This window comes from Canis aureus, chromosome 13, assembly GCF_053574225.1.
Source record: "Canis aureus isolate CA01 chromosome 13, VMU_Caureus_v.1.0, whole genome shotgun sequence".
Lineage (NCBI taxonomy): Eukaryota > Metazoa > Chordata > Mammalia > Carnivora > Canidae > Canis > Canis aureus.
The window spans coordinates 43882346-43897541 of record NC_135623.1 but is presented as its reverse complement, the minus strand read 5'-3'; the positions used below and the strand labels follow the sequence as shown (position 1 = coordinate 43897541).

Genomic DNA, 15196 nt, shown 5'->3' with positions numbered 1-15196 from the left:
GAGGCAAGTTGGTGCCAGCAGTCAGTATTAGCCCACATGCCAGACGGCAGAATGCATTAATGAGTATACTCTCCCTACTACTTCTTATCCAAACAGCATCTAACAGCCTTACATTCCTCCATTTAAAAAAAAAAAATGCAGTGTCTATTTTTTCTCAGCCCAAACAAAACCCACAATCACGTTGCCTCTTTCAAAAATCACATTATGTTATTATAAATAAGGACAAGACATTTCTCTTCAAGGAGGTTTGCTGAAGGACTGCCATGCAAGTATTCTTTGTACTGCAATTATTAGAACTTCTAATAATGTCGGGTTACCCAAAGATGGGAGAGTGGAAAAATCAAAAGGTAACTGAGCATTCTACTTCCAACCTTGTGACCTTCCATAGGAGAATCATCACTGTTAGAGTTTCTAACTTATTTCTGATAAAAGCTAACGTAAAATGATGTTTGAAAATTAAACCACAGAAAGAAGCAGGAAGGAGCCCTAGTTTCATGAGATTTACACCTTTCTCCCCAGCCCTCTTTTTTTTTTAAGCTTTTAAAGGATTCAGACTCAGTGTGAGGCAGTTCTGGCTTCACCGAGATATAGGCACACCTCTGACTTTCTATCCTTAACTGGTCTGAAAGAGGAGAAAATTTTCTTTTTTCATAATTACAAATGTCTCTATTATCCAAAGAGATGAACCAAAAACATTTTTGCAGTTTTGTCTCAAAGCGTGACCCAAAGGCGGGGTATGGTTAAGAGGAGATGATAGGACTGTAGATATTCCATCTGACACAGAATGCTTCAACCAAGAAAGGGGAAAGAAAAAAATAAAAAGTGAAGAAAAGTCTGGTTATTACAGATCCCTTTGTAGAAAGAGAACTTAGATGGAGAAAGCAGTGAAAAACACAGAGAGGAGTTGCTCATCCAAGCCATGCTCTGCATCCCCCTGTCCCACGTGCCTGGCATTTCCTCACCATCCCTCCTTAGTGCTTTGCTCCTTTTCTCAGGATGGAGAATGTTCCGAAATTCTCACCTGGTACAAGAAGTGGTCGGTTCCCAAGCAATCCTGAGCACGGATGTGTGAGCCTGCCTACAAAGGTGTGTGTATAATCAGAGTGGCTATAAATCAGAATTACCTGGTGCTTCAGGTTGAATGCTGCCCCCCACCCCAAAAGATAGATCCATGTCCGAATTCCTGGACCCCACAATTGTGCCTCATTTGGAAAAGGATCTTTGCAGATGTAAGGAAGTTGAAGCCTTGAGGTCAGATCATGTCAGATTATCCAAGTATGTCCTAAATCCAATGACAGGTGGCATTATTCAACTCATATAGAGGAGAACAGACACACTGAGGAGCATGTGACAGGGGACGGAGGCAGAGATCAGAGTGACGTGACCACCAGCCAAGGTGCCAAGGAATGTTGACAGCCACCCAAAGCTGGAAGAGGCAAGGAAAGATTGTCCCCTAGAGCCGGCAGCAATTTAATTTCAGACTTTTAGTCTCCAGAACTCAGGATAAATTTTGGTTGCTCTAAGCCACCTAATTTGTGGTAATTTGTTGTGGCTTCCCTGGGAAACAAATACCGCTGGGGAAAGAGTCAAGATTCCTCTTCCAGGCTGCACCACAGAAGGCTTGCAGGTAGGCTGTAAGCCTCAAAGAGGTTTAAAGTCCTCCCAGGCAATCCCAGTGTACACAAAGGCTTACAGCCAGTGACTTTGGCTCAGGTGATCACACCTGCTTACCAACTAAACTCACTTCCATGCAGACCTCCAGACAAGCCTGATTGGGGAAAATTTTGCCTTTGCAAGTCTGTCAGCTCGATTTTTCTGACATTAGAGTTGCTAAGTTCTCAGGCTCACACAACCATATTCCGTTTATACTACTGTGATGACAATAACAAGATATCGAATCCTACTAGGCACAGTTTTATTTTATCCCCTGTGCGAACTTGCCGTCTAGGGAGGGATACAGATACAGAACCAGGCAATTATAATATGGAACAGGGAATATCCCCAAGGATGAGGAGAGGGCTTTGGAAACTCATGGGGAGGAGGCATATGACCCAGAGTCAGGCACAAGGAAAGATTCCTGAGGGAAGTGGCAGCTGAGGTTAGGCCAGAAAAATGAAAACCTACCGAAAATTGAGTTTCTCACATGAGGGGCTGGCTGAAGGTATCCCAGGAAGAAGGAACAAGTAGCATGAACGAAAGTTGTAGAGCATTGGTTAGCAAACTATAGCTCCTGGGTGGGATCTGCACCCCGCTAACTACTCCCACCCTCCCATATGCAGTTTTATTGGCACACGGCCACACACGTTTGTCTGTGTGTCCCTGGTTGCTTTGGCAGCTCAATGGCAGAGATGAGTAGTTGTGACAAAAACCATTTGGCCTAAAAAAGCCTGAAAAAAAATATTGACCATCTGGCCCCTTTACAGGGAAGATGTGTGTGGTCCTCTGCTCTAGAATCAAGCAGAAGAGCTGACAATCCAGAGAGAGATGCCAGAGAACAGGAGTTTGGAGCGTGAACTGGAGAGTGGCATGGGCAGGAGCCAAGGGGGAGTCGGGGCCCAGAGTCCTCAGAGCCTACCAGCCAGAATGCAAGGTTTGACCTTCAGGCAGAAAGCTCGAGTGAGCCACTGAGGAGTTCTAAGCTGGGCAAGTACCCGGTAAGAACTGTTTCTCAGAAGGAAAACTGACTGGTTTGAGCTGTATTGTTAATGAAATCAAGAGCTAGGCTCAAGCTTCGAACTCTCTGGGGCTAGAAGCCTGGGCGTCTGCATCACTGCAGGCTGACTCCTGCAGGTGAGCTGTACCACCTGCCCTGTGCTTCCTAGGAAGGCAGCCGAATGGGGCAGCATAAGCCCAAGGCTCACCGAAAATGGGCCTTATGTCTCCAGTCTGACCTTCTGGCCTGGCAGGAGAAATAAAGGCCTGGTGACCAGCAGAGAGGCTGCTGGAGGCTGAAAGGCATGATTTGTATTTGTCTCCTCTCCACCACCCTCCCTCCCTTCCTCTTCTTTATATTTTGGTTTGGAAAGTGTAGACATTTCTGCATCTATTTAAACTGGATTTCAACCAATTGGAGATTTGTCAGTGAATGGGGTCGTAATAAATAAAGCTCTCCAGACTTTCTCGGAGTTTGAAGTAGTAATTTCATCTTTTTTTTTTTTTTTTTTTTTTTATCAGAGCTGGTCTTCCATAAGCCTTTTTGATGAGTTTTGCAAAAACAAAATCCATGTGGACTGGAATTCTCAAACTTAGTTTCAGGTTAAAATTAAAGATAAACATTTACTGAGAGTTGATGTTTTGCAAAAAAAAAAAAAAAGTTGTTTCAAAGCCCTCTGTAACTCCAGAAAACTTGGCATGCTTTCTGAAATTCAGCCTTTCATGTTGTTAATCTTCCCCAAGCCCCAGTGATGTGACATAACCTGAAAAGAGCTAACTTAGGAATAAAATTTAAGCAATCAAATTGGTTAACCTTTCAGCATTGACAAATCAGCTTAGCAAATACTATGGCAGGTGTCATATGTGATGGTTGAGGTGTCCAGATGGGACATCAGCTAATGGTCATGCCTGTCACTGACCCATCATTCCAATGAAGAGGAACAAGACTCATTGTCTTACAGCACTGAAGACACACTCCACTAGCTTTGAGCCCAACCATCAATTGTTTTTTTTTTTAAGTTATAGCTTATTTTATGATATTTACTCACAAATGAAAGCACAGCATAAATAATGTTAAAATAGAATAAATCTACTTTCCGTAGAAGGGACTTTACGGGGTTAAGAAGGTAGAATAATGTATGATGACTGAAGGAAGTCTTGATATATAAACAGAAAAACCTGGAGATACAAATGAGTGAAAAGGGGAACAAAATGACTTGGAAATCCCCTTCCCTGGTGACCAAAGGCAAAAGTGACATGTTTGTTTCTGTGTTCATAAGTCTGTGTTTGAAAGCTATTTTTTAAATTGTGACTGCCCAACCAATGAATAGGAGAAGGTATTTTTCACCTTTTCTGACATGGCAGTCTGGAATGGTTTGCAGTGAAATGTTAACAATAGAAAATGAGGTACGTATTATTCGAGGTCAGCCACAGGAAAGCAAGACCTTAACTTATGACAGTCCTGGTACAAACTTGTAAAGGGCTGATGCCCTTCTCAATCGCCATGCTTTGTAACACAGGAGTTAACAAATGGTCCAAAATATGGGTGTAAGAACTGATCTCCCCCGCACCAGTTACAATAAAATGTTTTATAGATTGACCTGAAATGGGAAATAGGAAAATTGGACTATTTGGGGCTTTGCTAAATAGAAACTCCATTTTCCCACTCTTGGTTCCCACAAGGAGGAGAGTTTCTCTGGCTTCTTTATTTTTATATTGGAGAAAAAGAATAACCGAGTATGCTCATCCTAGCTCCCTGTTTCTCTTGAGATGGCTGCCCACAGGGAACATTCTTTTGCCTTTGCTTCTCTGCTGCTCCTGCAGGAGAAGGGTCAGGGGGCCTACTGACTCCAGTATTGGTGTGACCCAGTAGGTATGTCTGCCTAACTCCAAAACTGAATAGTCATAAGTCCACTTGGCTTCCAGAACTTATTTGTCTCCCCAACTTCGTCTCCATCAGCATCTTCATTCTTTATCTCTTTTATGTTTTCAAATTATTCAAAACTTGAGCAGAAGCAAAACCCCAACATTTAGCATGCCTTCTGTATCACTTCAATTAGTATTGGCAAAAATGGTACCAGAAACTTAATGGTCTCTGAGAAGTTTTATCCTCACCAGGATGTTAACACCATATGGGTGTCAGCTGTCCCAAGTTACAATCCATGGACTTTTAAACACTGTTGGAAGAAATGTTCCTACAAGAGCCTAATTTTGGCACTCTGCTTTTACCATTAGAGATAAAGTGAATTCACCTCTATGTTGACTTCATTCTCAGAGGTAGTCACGGGAGAACTTCCTACCTTCTAGCAATGGTTTAGGAATTTGGATGGTGGCAGCTCCAGTCACTCATGAACTCTGTTTAGTACTCTGGCCTTCACAAAATCTTGTGAACATTTTGGTTTTATGTTGCTATGTCCATTACTGCTGATTCCTATCATGAAATTGGTTAGGTCTCAGAGATCTTCCTTCCCCAAATTTTTTGACTTCCTGTGTAATTACTAAATTCAAAATCAGCTTGAACTCCTGTAGGAAAAGTATCTTTTGAGGTATGAACCAGCTACATAAATTTAAGGGTGGTTCACTCTCTTAGCCATGAAGGCAGCTCAAGGAAGTATAAAGGAGGAACAGAATTTGATCCAGCTATTCTTCCCAAGTTTACCAATTATTATTTATATGAAAAGTTATTTCATCTCTATTGGGGAAAAGTGAGTAAAGAGAGTCTGAAACGTTCCCCCTACCCTAAAACCAGAAGGGGAGATGTGGTGCTCAGAACACATTTTTACATTGCTTCTTGGTAAAATTCAATTTTCTTCTTCAAGGGTACAGGGAGTTGCCATAGGTAAAACATTTGGTAAAATGTCTTCTTGACTTTTAGCAGCAGCTGGGGAAAATGTCTGCACCAATGCAGTGTAAATAATTGATATGCTTTTGGACAACTTCCCAATTTATATTTTCTCTTTAAAAAGGTAAAAATAAAACCAAAATCCAAAAGGCAACCCCATGGAGATCAACTAGATGTGTGAAACTCACTTTTTCAAAATAAAACAAACCCAATTCTCATCCCAGCTTGGGCTGAGATGGTATGTGTACTGGCATGTGGACTAGGAAAGACATTTCCCAAAGGGTGAAAAGCGAGAGTCTAGTGCCTATTATTTTAGTAGTCACCTGAAGTATGAAAAGTTTCAGAAAGAAAGAAACTGAAAAAGGTTTAACTAACTCATACATTTATGTCTGGCTGTCCTCCAAGGGGCTGTTAATCCTGTGGCTGATGGACAGGAACTCCAAGCAGAGGTGCTAATCTAAGGGAAGCTGGGAAACTTGTGGGTCGGCAACTTGTAGTTCAGGGCTGTGACTCTGAAATCAGTCAGCTGGGGTCAAATTCTGGACCTTCTACTTATTAGTACTTTGATCTTGGGCAAGCCATTTAACATCTTTGGGTCTCTATTTACTCATATGTAAAATGGTGATGATGATAAAAGGCCTACCTCACTGAGTTGCTAAGATGAAATGAATTACTGTACTTAAGGCCCTGGGAGCAGTGTCTTCCACTAAGTAAACACCATATACCATGCTCTTATTAGATAACCAAGCTAAAATTGAGTAGGAGATGGTAGAAAGAGGTCAAAGTTGAGTACCAGAGACATGCTGGGCCTGCATTAGAGTTCTGGTTGTACCACTAATTCAACAATAGCTGGTACTCAGTACATGTCACTTAACTTCTCTGAGTCTCTGGTTTCTCCTTGGTAAAATGTGGGAAACACAGCCTAACTCCATAGCACTGTCTTGAGGACTCAATGAACACAAAGTTTCTGTAAGTCCTATCCAGTAATAAGATGTCAATAATTATTTATATTCGTCTTTTGCCGTCTTCTTGCCCTAACTTCTGAAGGTCTTCATGGTTTCTTACAACTAAAGTCTATTCTAATAGCCTAAAATATCACTGCACTTGCCAAGATGTTGTAATTGACCTAGAACTAATAAAGTAGATGAGGAAGTGAGGTAAAAGGAACTTTTACTCTCGGCTCCCGAAGCCTTATCTTGAAGGTCGACCTATCCAGAAGCATCACATTCAACCACAAATGTTTATAAGTACCAGAACAACACTAGTAGTCAAAGGAGTTACGACGCCAAAAATACCATCTTTTCTGGCTATGGAGAACTTACGTTAGAGGAGAAGAAAGAAGAAAAGCTCACTAGTAGCTCTTCTGGATAATGACTGTGATTCATGTACCGACAGATGTATAAACCAAATGTTATAGGGGCTGAGAATAGTAAGTGAGACTATCTGGTTTTCCATATGGAAAAACTTTAAGACAGAGGTAATATCTGACGTGTCCCTTAAGGCTGAGCAGGATTTGGATTGGCTGTACATACATATACAGCCAAATACATACCATACCAAACCAATAGGCATTGTCATGGAGTGAATTGTATCCCCACCCAAATTCATATAGTGAAGTCTTAACCCCCATTACCTCGAAATATGACTGTATTTGAAGATAGGTAATTAAATAAAAATGAGATCATATGGGTGGCCCCACCCCAATGTGACTAATGTTCTTATAAGAGATTAGAACCCAGGTGCACACAGAGGGAAGACCATGTGAAGACACAGAAAGAAGCTGATCATCTTGAGCCAAAGAAAGAGACCTCAGAAGAAACCAGCCCTGCTGACTTGACTCAGACTTGCAGCCTCCAGAACCATGAGGAAACAAGTTTCTGTTGTTTAAGCCATTCTGTCTGTGGAGCTTTGTTATGGAAGCCCAGGCAAATGAACACAATCATCAACAAAGTCTAGAATATAGTAGGGTGCATATTCAGGGAAAGTACAATTTTTCTTTTAGCTAATCTGAGTAGGGGATTAGGGAGAGATAAGAGTAAAAGAGGGATTTAAGTAAAAGAATGGAAGACCTTGGACATAGACTAGGAACCTGGATTTTATTCAGTATATAAAGGAGTGTCATTCAAGAATTTTTGAATGGAGAATGGCATTGTTAGGTGGGTCCTTCAGTTTTATTTATAATAGTAAAAACATGGGGAATGAGCCATTTATCTATGAATAGGTGAATTGATTTTCATGGGGGTAGGACGTATTAGCATAGGAAAGACTAGGAAGCACAGAGCAGTGTGGAGGCCATCTTTTTTAAAGATTTTATTTAAATCTTAGAGAGAGAGAGAGAGAGAGAGAGAGAGAGAATGCACAGGCAGGGGAAGCAGAAGGCAGAGGAAGAGGGAGAAACAGACTTCCCACTAAGGAGAGAGCCTGATTCAAGGCTCAGTCCCAGGATCCTAGGATCATGACCTAAGCCAAAGACAGATGCTTAACCCACTGAGCTACCCAGGTGCCCCATTCTGGAGGCCATTTAGGCAACACTTGTAAAAGATACTGAATTGTGAGATTGAGGGGAGGTGGATGGCAGTGGCAAGAATGGAAAAGAAGTAACATCCATCTAGTAAGTCCCATGATGGGACTGACTAGATGAGGTGGTGGAAAGGAGTAAGGAGACCAGGAGAACATCTGAGGAGTGAGTTGGTGAACTCAAATGTATACAGTGAAATGTAATGTAAACATGAGACTTCCTATGTAACAGTACACTGGCTGGAGAACAGTTGGATCCAATGCTGAGGATAGAAGTCAAAGCTCAAAGAAGATATAGAAGCCTCCTGAATAGTGAAATAGTTGTCACCACAACAGTGGATGGACAGGCCAATGGAGAGTGTACAGAAAACCAAGGCTTACCTATAATTGGGAGCTGATGATGACAAAAGATTTCAGGATAGATGGGGTAGTTAACATTGCTCAAAGTTAGAGAGATGGCATGTAGAAGCACAGAATATCTGTTGTTTTTTGTGAGCTTTGAGAGAACAGTGACTGCAATGTCATGGAGAGCAAGGCAGATAATGCCAAAGAACAGGAGAACAGGATTGTGCATGGCACTGACCATGAGTGCCTCCTTTTTTTTTTTTTTTTTTTTTTCCATGAGTGCCTCCTTACATTTAGCCCTCTCCTTTCCTCTTGCCTCACCCTAATCCTGGCCCTGTCATAGAATGAAGTGGGCTTGGCATGAGGCAATAGGGACTCCGAAGACTGGGCCTAAGTGGAGAAAGAATAACAAGTTCAACTTATTTTTATTTTTATTTATTTTTTTTTCAACTTATTTTTAAACCTACTTTATTGTGATAGCATTTATATAAGATAAAATGTGGCCATCTTAATTATACAGTTCAACGAGTTTTGATAAGTTTTTGTAACCACCAATAAAATCAAGATAAGGAATATTTTTACCAACACAAAAGATTTAATGATTTTCCTGTTTCATCTAATATCCTCCTCACCCCCAAGCCCCAGGCTACTGATCTGCTTTCATTCACTATGTATTAGATTTGTCTTCTCTAGAGTTTCATAAAAGTTGAATTGAGCAGTAGGGACTTTTATATATCTAGCTTCTTATTTTAGCATAAACGTAATTGAAGTTCACCCACCTTTTGTTATTATTTTTCTGCTAAATAGCTTTCCAGTGCATGGTTGTACCATTAAAAAAATTATCAAAAAAAAAATCTATTCACCTATTCATAGATAAATGGCTCATTCCCCATGTTTTTACTATTATAAATAAAACTGCTATGAACATTCATGTTGAAATTCTAAATGGTTGAGTATTTTGAAACTGAATATCCCAATTGTTTATTTTTAGTATGGAGAAATGCTTAATTTTAATATTTTGGTTTGTGTATTTTAGTGTTGTGTTAAAATGACTTAGTCCTACTAACATTTTTAAAAAAAATTTGTTTGGATCTTTTATGTGTCCAGGGAAAAACAGAATTTTACTTCTTCCTTTTAATTGGTGTGCCTGTAATTCCTTTTTCTTTCTTCATTGCACCGGCTAGCACCTCCAGGACAATGCTGAATAGAAGTGTAAGAATGAATATCCTTGCCTAGTAGTTCCCAGTCTTAGTAAGAAAACAATTGGTCTTATAATTTTCAGTGTTAGCGGAAGAAGCCCTCTCTCCAAATTAAAAAGGTTTCTTGGGATCCCTGGGTGGCGCAGCGGTTTAGCACCTGCCTTTGGCCCAGGGCCCGATCCTGGGGACCCGGGATCGGATCCTACATCAGGCTCCCAGTGCATGGAGCCTGCTTCTCCCTCTGCCTGTGTCTCTGCCTCTCTCTCTCTCTCTCTGTGTGACTATCATAAATAAATAAAAAATTAAAAAAAAAAAAACCTACTTACGTGAGATGTCCCTACTAACCATCAGAATAGCTAAAATAAAAAAAAAAATACTGATGATACCAAGTGGTGACAAGAAATTGAAGCAACAGGAACTCTACACATTTAAAAAAAAATAAAAAGGTTTCTTTATATAGTTCCAGTTTTTATTATGAATGGATGTTGAATTTTTGCATGCTTTTCCTGCATCTTTTAAGGTAACCATGCTCTTCATTAAAGAAATTACATTGCTGAATTACAACGGCAGTGAATTAAGTCAATTGATTTTCAAGTGTTAGACCAATCTGGCATTGCACTTGATCATTATATGTTTTTATTTTTATATAGCTAGCTTTGATTTTAATGCTTTGTTGAGGCACTTTTTGATTCTATGTACACGAAGAATATTCTGTAGCTTTTTCTATCTTATAGTATTTTAGGATTTGTCTTATGTCTTCCTTAAAACTTATCAGTAAATCTATTGGGTCTGGGGTTTTCCTTTGAGAAAAAATTCAACTTAGGAATTTAATTATTAAAATTGAGGATTTTTAAAGTTTTCTATTTCTTCTTAAGTTCTGTAATTTGTGTCTTTCAAAGAATGCATCCATTTCACCCAGGATGTCAACTTCAGTGGCATGAAATTGCTTAAAATATTCCCGAATTATTCTCTTAATATCTGTCGCTTCTGCAGTGATGGTTTCCCTTTTATTCCTCATTCCCCCTTATCCCATTAAAGGTCAGTCTAATTAAGATTTATTAATTTTATTGATCTTTTCTAAAAGCCAACTTTTGGTTTTATTGGTTTTTCTCTAATTGGCATTCATTTTTCTATTTTAATTGATTTCTATGTTATCTTTGTTATTTCCTTTTTTCCACTTGGTGTCTTTTGTTTGATGTTTTTGTTTTTTGTGGGGTGGGTTTTTTATTTATTTATTTATTTATTTTGCTATTTTCTCAATATGGAAGCTTAAATAATTTAATTAGACTTTTATTGTTTTCAAATGGAAGCATATTCATTTTTCTTTAATCATTGCTCCAGTTGCATCCAGAAAATTTGCAATTTCAAATTTGCAATCCAGAAATCAATTGCATCCAGTTGCATCCAGTTGCATCCAGAAAATGATAGACTTTGTTTTAATTTTCCTGCAGAGCAAAATATCTTCAATATTTTTTCTTGTGATTTCTTCTTTAACCAATAAGCTTTTTAAAAGTATATTACTTAGTCTCCAAACGTTCAAAGATTTTGAAGATTTATTTTTTGATATCCAATTTAATTCTGCATGGTTATATAATATATATCTTATGATTGCAATCTTTGTCTTTTATGGCTCAAAATATAACGTCCTAGTGAATATATGTGTATATTTGTAAAGAATATATATTCTACTCTTATTGGATAGAGTGTTCTAAAATTTAAAATTTGGCCAAGTTGATTTTGTCATTCATTGAGAGTGTTCAAGTCTCCTATATCTTTCCTGATTTATCTATTTGTTCTATCAGTTGTTAAGAAAGGGGTTTAAAATCTGTAACTAAAAATTGTGAATTTATTTCCTCCTTTATTTCATCAGTTTTTTGTTTCATGTATTTTGAAATTCTATTGTTAGGTGCACACACATTTAAATTTGTTAGGCCTTCTTCATGAATTGGTGCTTTATCATTGGGTTATGTCCCTTTTACCATTGATAATATCTCTTGTTCCAGTTTCTTTGATTCTAATTTAGCCACTCTAGCTACCCTATAATTGGCGTTGTGTTGTATATCTTCCCCTTACTTGTACTTTTAAACTGTTTCTTTATATTTAAAGTCAATTTCTTGTAGGTAGCATGTATTTGAGATTTGCTTTTGTTGTAATATGTTCAGGCTGCTATAATAAATTACCATAGACAGGTGGCTAATACACAGAAGAAATTTATTTCTCACAGTTCTGAGGTTGGAAAGTCCAAGATCATGGTGCTGACATGATCACATGAGGGCCTTTTTCCAGATTGTACACTTTTCTCTGTGTTCTCACATTGTGAAAGGGGCTAGGGAGTTCTGTAGGATCTTTTATAAGAGCACTACTCCCATTTATGACAGCTCCATCCCCATGAGCTATTTACCTCCAAAAGCCCCCCACCCCCAACAAAAAACAAAAACCATCACATTGAGCATTAGAATTTCAACATATGGATTTCGTGGGGGACATATTCAGACCATACCAGCTTTCTTTTTTAAAAAATTATTTATTTATTTATTTATTTATTTATTTATTTATTTATTTAACAGAATGAAAGAGAGAGAGAGAGAACACAAGCCAGGGGAGCAAGAGAGGGAGAAGCAGGTGCCCTACTGAGAAGGAAGCCCGACTTGGGGCTCGATCCCAGGACCCTGGGATCATGACCTGAGCTGAAGGCAGATGCTCAGCCAACTGAGCCACCCAGGCACCCATAGCAGCTTTCTTATCCCATCTGAGAAGATCAAATATATAATGTAATTATCAATATGGTTCAGTTTGTATCTATTATCTGGTAACTTGATTTCTATTTGTCCTACTTGTTTCTGTTCATTTCTTTGATTTTCCTTTCTTTTGGATTTATTGTTTTTATGGTTATATTTTATCTTATGATTTATATTAACTTTTCTGGGCTTCTTTGTTTTTTATGTAGTTTCTCCAGGGTTTGCAATCTACATTTTTTACTAAGCAGAGTCTATATAAAATATACCACTTCATCTACAATGAAGCACTTTCTAGTTGTCTTCTCCCATAATTTGTTCTATTGTTGCCATGCATTTTTCCCTACATATTATAGACCCCATGATATATTGTTCTTTATTTACTGCAAATAAGTATTCTTAAAAGAAATTTAAAAGTGACAATTTTTAAAATATATTTCCAATATATTTTCCACTTCCAACATTCTTCATTCCTTTTTGTAAATTCAAATTTTCATCTGGCATCATGTTCCCTTTTCCTGAAGAATCTCCTTTAATATTTCTCATAGTTTAGGTCTGCTAGCAACAAATTCTATTAGCTTTGCTGTGTCTAAAAACAACCTGTTTTCACTTTATTTTTTGGAATATACTTTTACTGGGTATAGAATTCTAGGTTGATAGTGCTATTTTTCTTTCAATATTTTCAATACATTATTCCATTGCCTCTAATTTACATAAAATTAAAATTTGGCATGACATGGAAATGTCAAATAAAATTTCCATGACATCTGAAATAATTCTTATCTTTATTTTTCTATATCTATTTGACTTTTTTCCTTGACTACTTTTAAGATTATTCTCTATCTCTGCTTTTGAGTACTTCAATTATAATAAATTTTGGGGTGTCTTTTTTTCTTTTTCCTGTATACTATTTCTTGTCTCTCTTGGATCTATAGATTTATGATTTTTATCAAACTTAGAAATTTTCTGGTGAGCATATCTTTAGTATAATTTCTGTTCTTCCCACAAACTCTTTACCTGGGGCTTTGATTATAGTTAAATCATTTGACATTTTTTTTGAGGTTCTTAGGTGTTTTTGTTTTGTTTTGTTTTTGTCTTCTTACTCTATGTGCTTAATTTTGGAGTGGTTTCTATTATCATGTTTTCAGGTATGTTTATTAATTATTTGTAATGTCTAATTATTATAAACCCTGTCCAGTAAAATTTCATTTTATACATTTTTTCATTTTTAATTTAATTTTGTTCTTTTTAAATATCTATTTATATTTTTGTCACATTATATTTTTCCTTAAAAATTCTGAGCATATTGAGCATATTTAACATCCTTGTCTGCCAATCCTATCATCTGTCACAAATGGATCAGTTTACATTGACTGATTATCTTTTTCCTGTACAAAGTCATTTTCCCTGCTCTTACATGTCTAGCAGAATTTTTTTATTGAAAAATGGACATTATAAATTTTCTAATGTTAAGTGCTGCTTTTTATTTATATTATTATTGTTTTGCTCTTCCTTGAGTGTCAGTAAGCTGTTAAGTTACTTGTGGATCATGTCAATCCTTGTGAGACTTGATTTTAAGCTTTTTATATATATATATAACATATATAGTATATATATATTTAAGATATATATATATACATATATATATATATGTATATATATATATATATAGTAAGCATGGGGCTAGTTTAGTCATACTTGTAAGCTGTGAGTGTTCTGAAGTGTCTACTGAATGCCTGGTGTATTCAATATGGTCTCTCCATATTGGTTGGCTTCTGAAAACACAAAAAGTTCTAGCCTCATGTGAGCTCTGGGAACTTTAACTTATAACCCCACCAAACAAATTCTTTTCCTTGAAAGTTATTCTTTGGTGAATTTCATAGTTTCACTTTACTCATGGCAGATTGATATTCAGCCAAAGACTCAACATGACCCCCATGTAGATTTCAGTAGCTTTTGCTTGTGCCTCCATTTTTCTGATATCCTCCTCTGAGAATGTCAGCTCCCTCAGACTGTCCAGTATATAATCTCTGTTGCCTTAACTCTGAGACACTGCAGGGCTCTGGTTAGGCTTCTCCTTTCTGCATATTGATACAGGAATTTTAAGGGGGAAACTGACGCAGTCTTAGGGCTTAACTCTGTTTTTTATTGGGGCTCACAGTCCTATGCTGCCTCTGGTCCAGTGTCTGAAGGCAGTTGTTTCCACATTTTGTCCAGTCTTCTAGTTATTTATAGTGGGAGGATGAGTCTGAATCCTGTTACTCTCTCGTGGCCAGACACAAAAGTTGTCTAATTTATTTTTTCAAGGCTGTGCTAAGCAATCGAATACAATATTTAGAGTACCAATTTATAGGACTACAGAGTGGAATTCTGCTTTTTAATAACAGCTATTCGTTATTGAGAATCTATGAGTATACAGCACAGGGCTAGATGCTTTATATATCTTTCTTATTTTGTTCTCATAATAGCTTCTAAAGAGATGTATTATTATCACTTAACAAGGGAGGAAATAGTGGCTGTTAGCAGTAGGGACTAGAGTTCAGGTTCAGACCAGGGACTGTCTTAATGCTGGTGCTGGTCCATTACCCTGTGTTCCTCTCCTCCTTTTGAGATGCATGAAAGAAGGATAATGTGGCAGTCCTTGAGGGATTCTCACAGTGGAAGGAAAATTTTAGGGTTAAAGAAGGGACTAGAAGATGAAAGAGCATGGCCTGGCAAAATTACTGTATACGGGTAGCCTAGTCTCTCTCTGCTCCGTGACTCACAGACTTCCCAGTTGCAGCCCGTGTCCTAATAAAATGGAATTCATGCTTTTCACTTTGAAATGTTCAGTTTAGATTCATCTGCCCTCATTTTCACAGGTTTTCTGCACCATTCCTAACTTTCAGAAAGTTTGCAATTTTTCC

At 37.8% G+C, this 15196-nt stretch overlaps 1 protein-coding gene and 1 long non-coding RNA gene across 4 annotated transcripts in view; one reads left to right on the top strand and one right to left on the bottom strand.

The window, feature by feature from the left end:
* The window catches only part of LOC144282376 (uncharacterized), a 233119-nt gene that overhangs the window by 25426 nt on the left and 192497 nt on the right, over positions 1-15196 (bottom strand). The gene's annotated exons all lie outside the window — the stretch shown is intronic.
* Positions 1-15196, top strand: part of LOC144282378 (uncharacterized) — an 80726-nt gene that overhangs the window by 29914 nt on the left and 35616 nt on the right. The window contains exon 3 of one of the 3 annotated variants that reach the window (XR_013350829.1): positions 996-1086. The exons of the other annotated variants lie outside the window; for them this stretch is intronic. This is a non-coding gene — a long non-coding RNA (uncharacterized LOC144282378). The remainder of the gene's footprint in view (positions 1-995; positions 1087-15196) is intronic. 3 annotated transcript variants of the gene reach the window in all.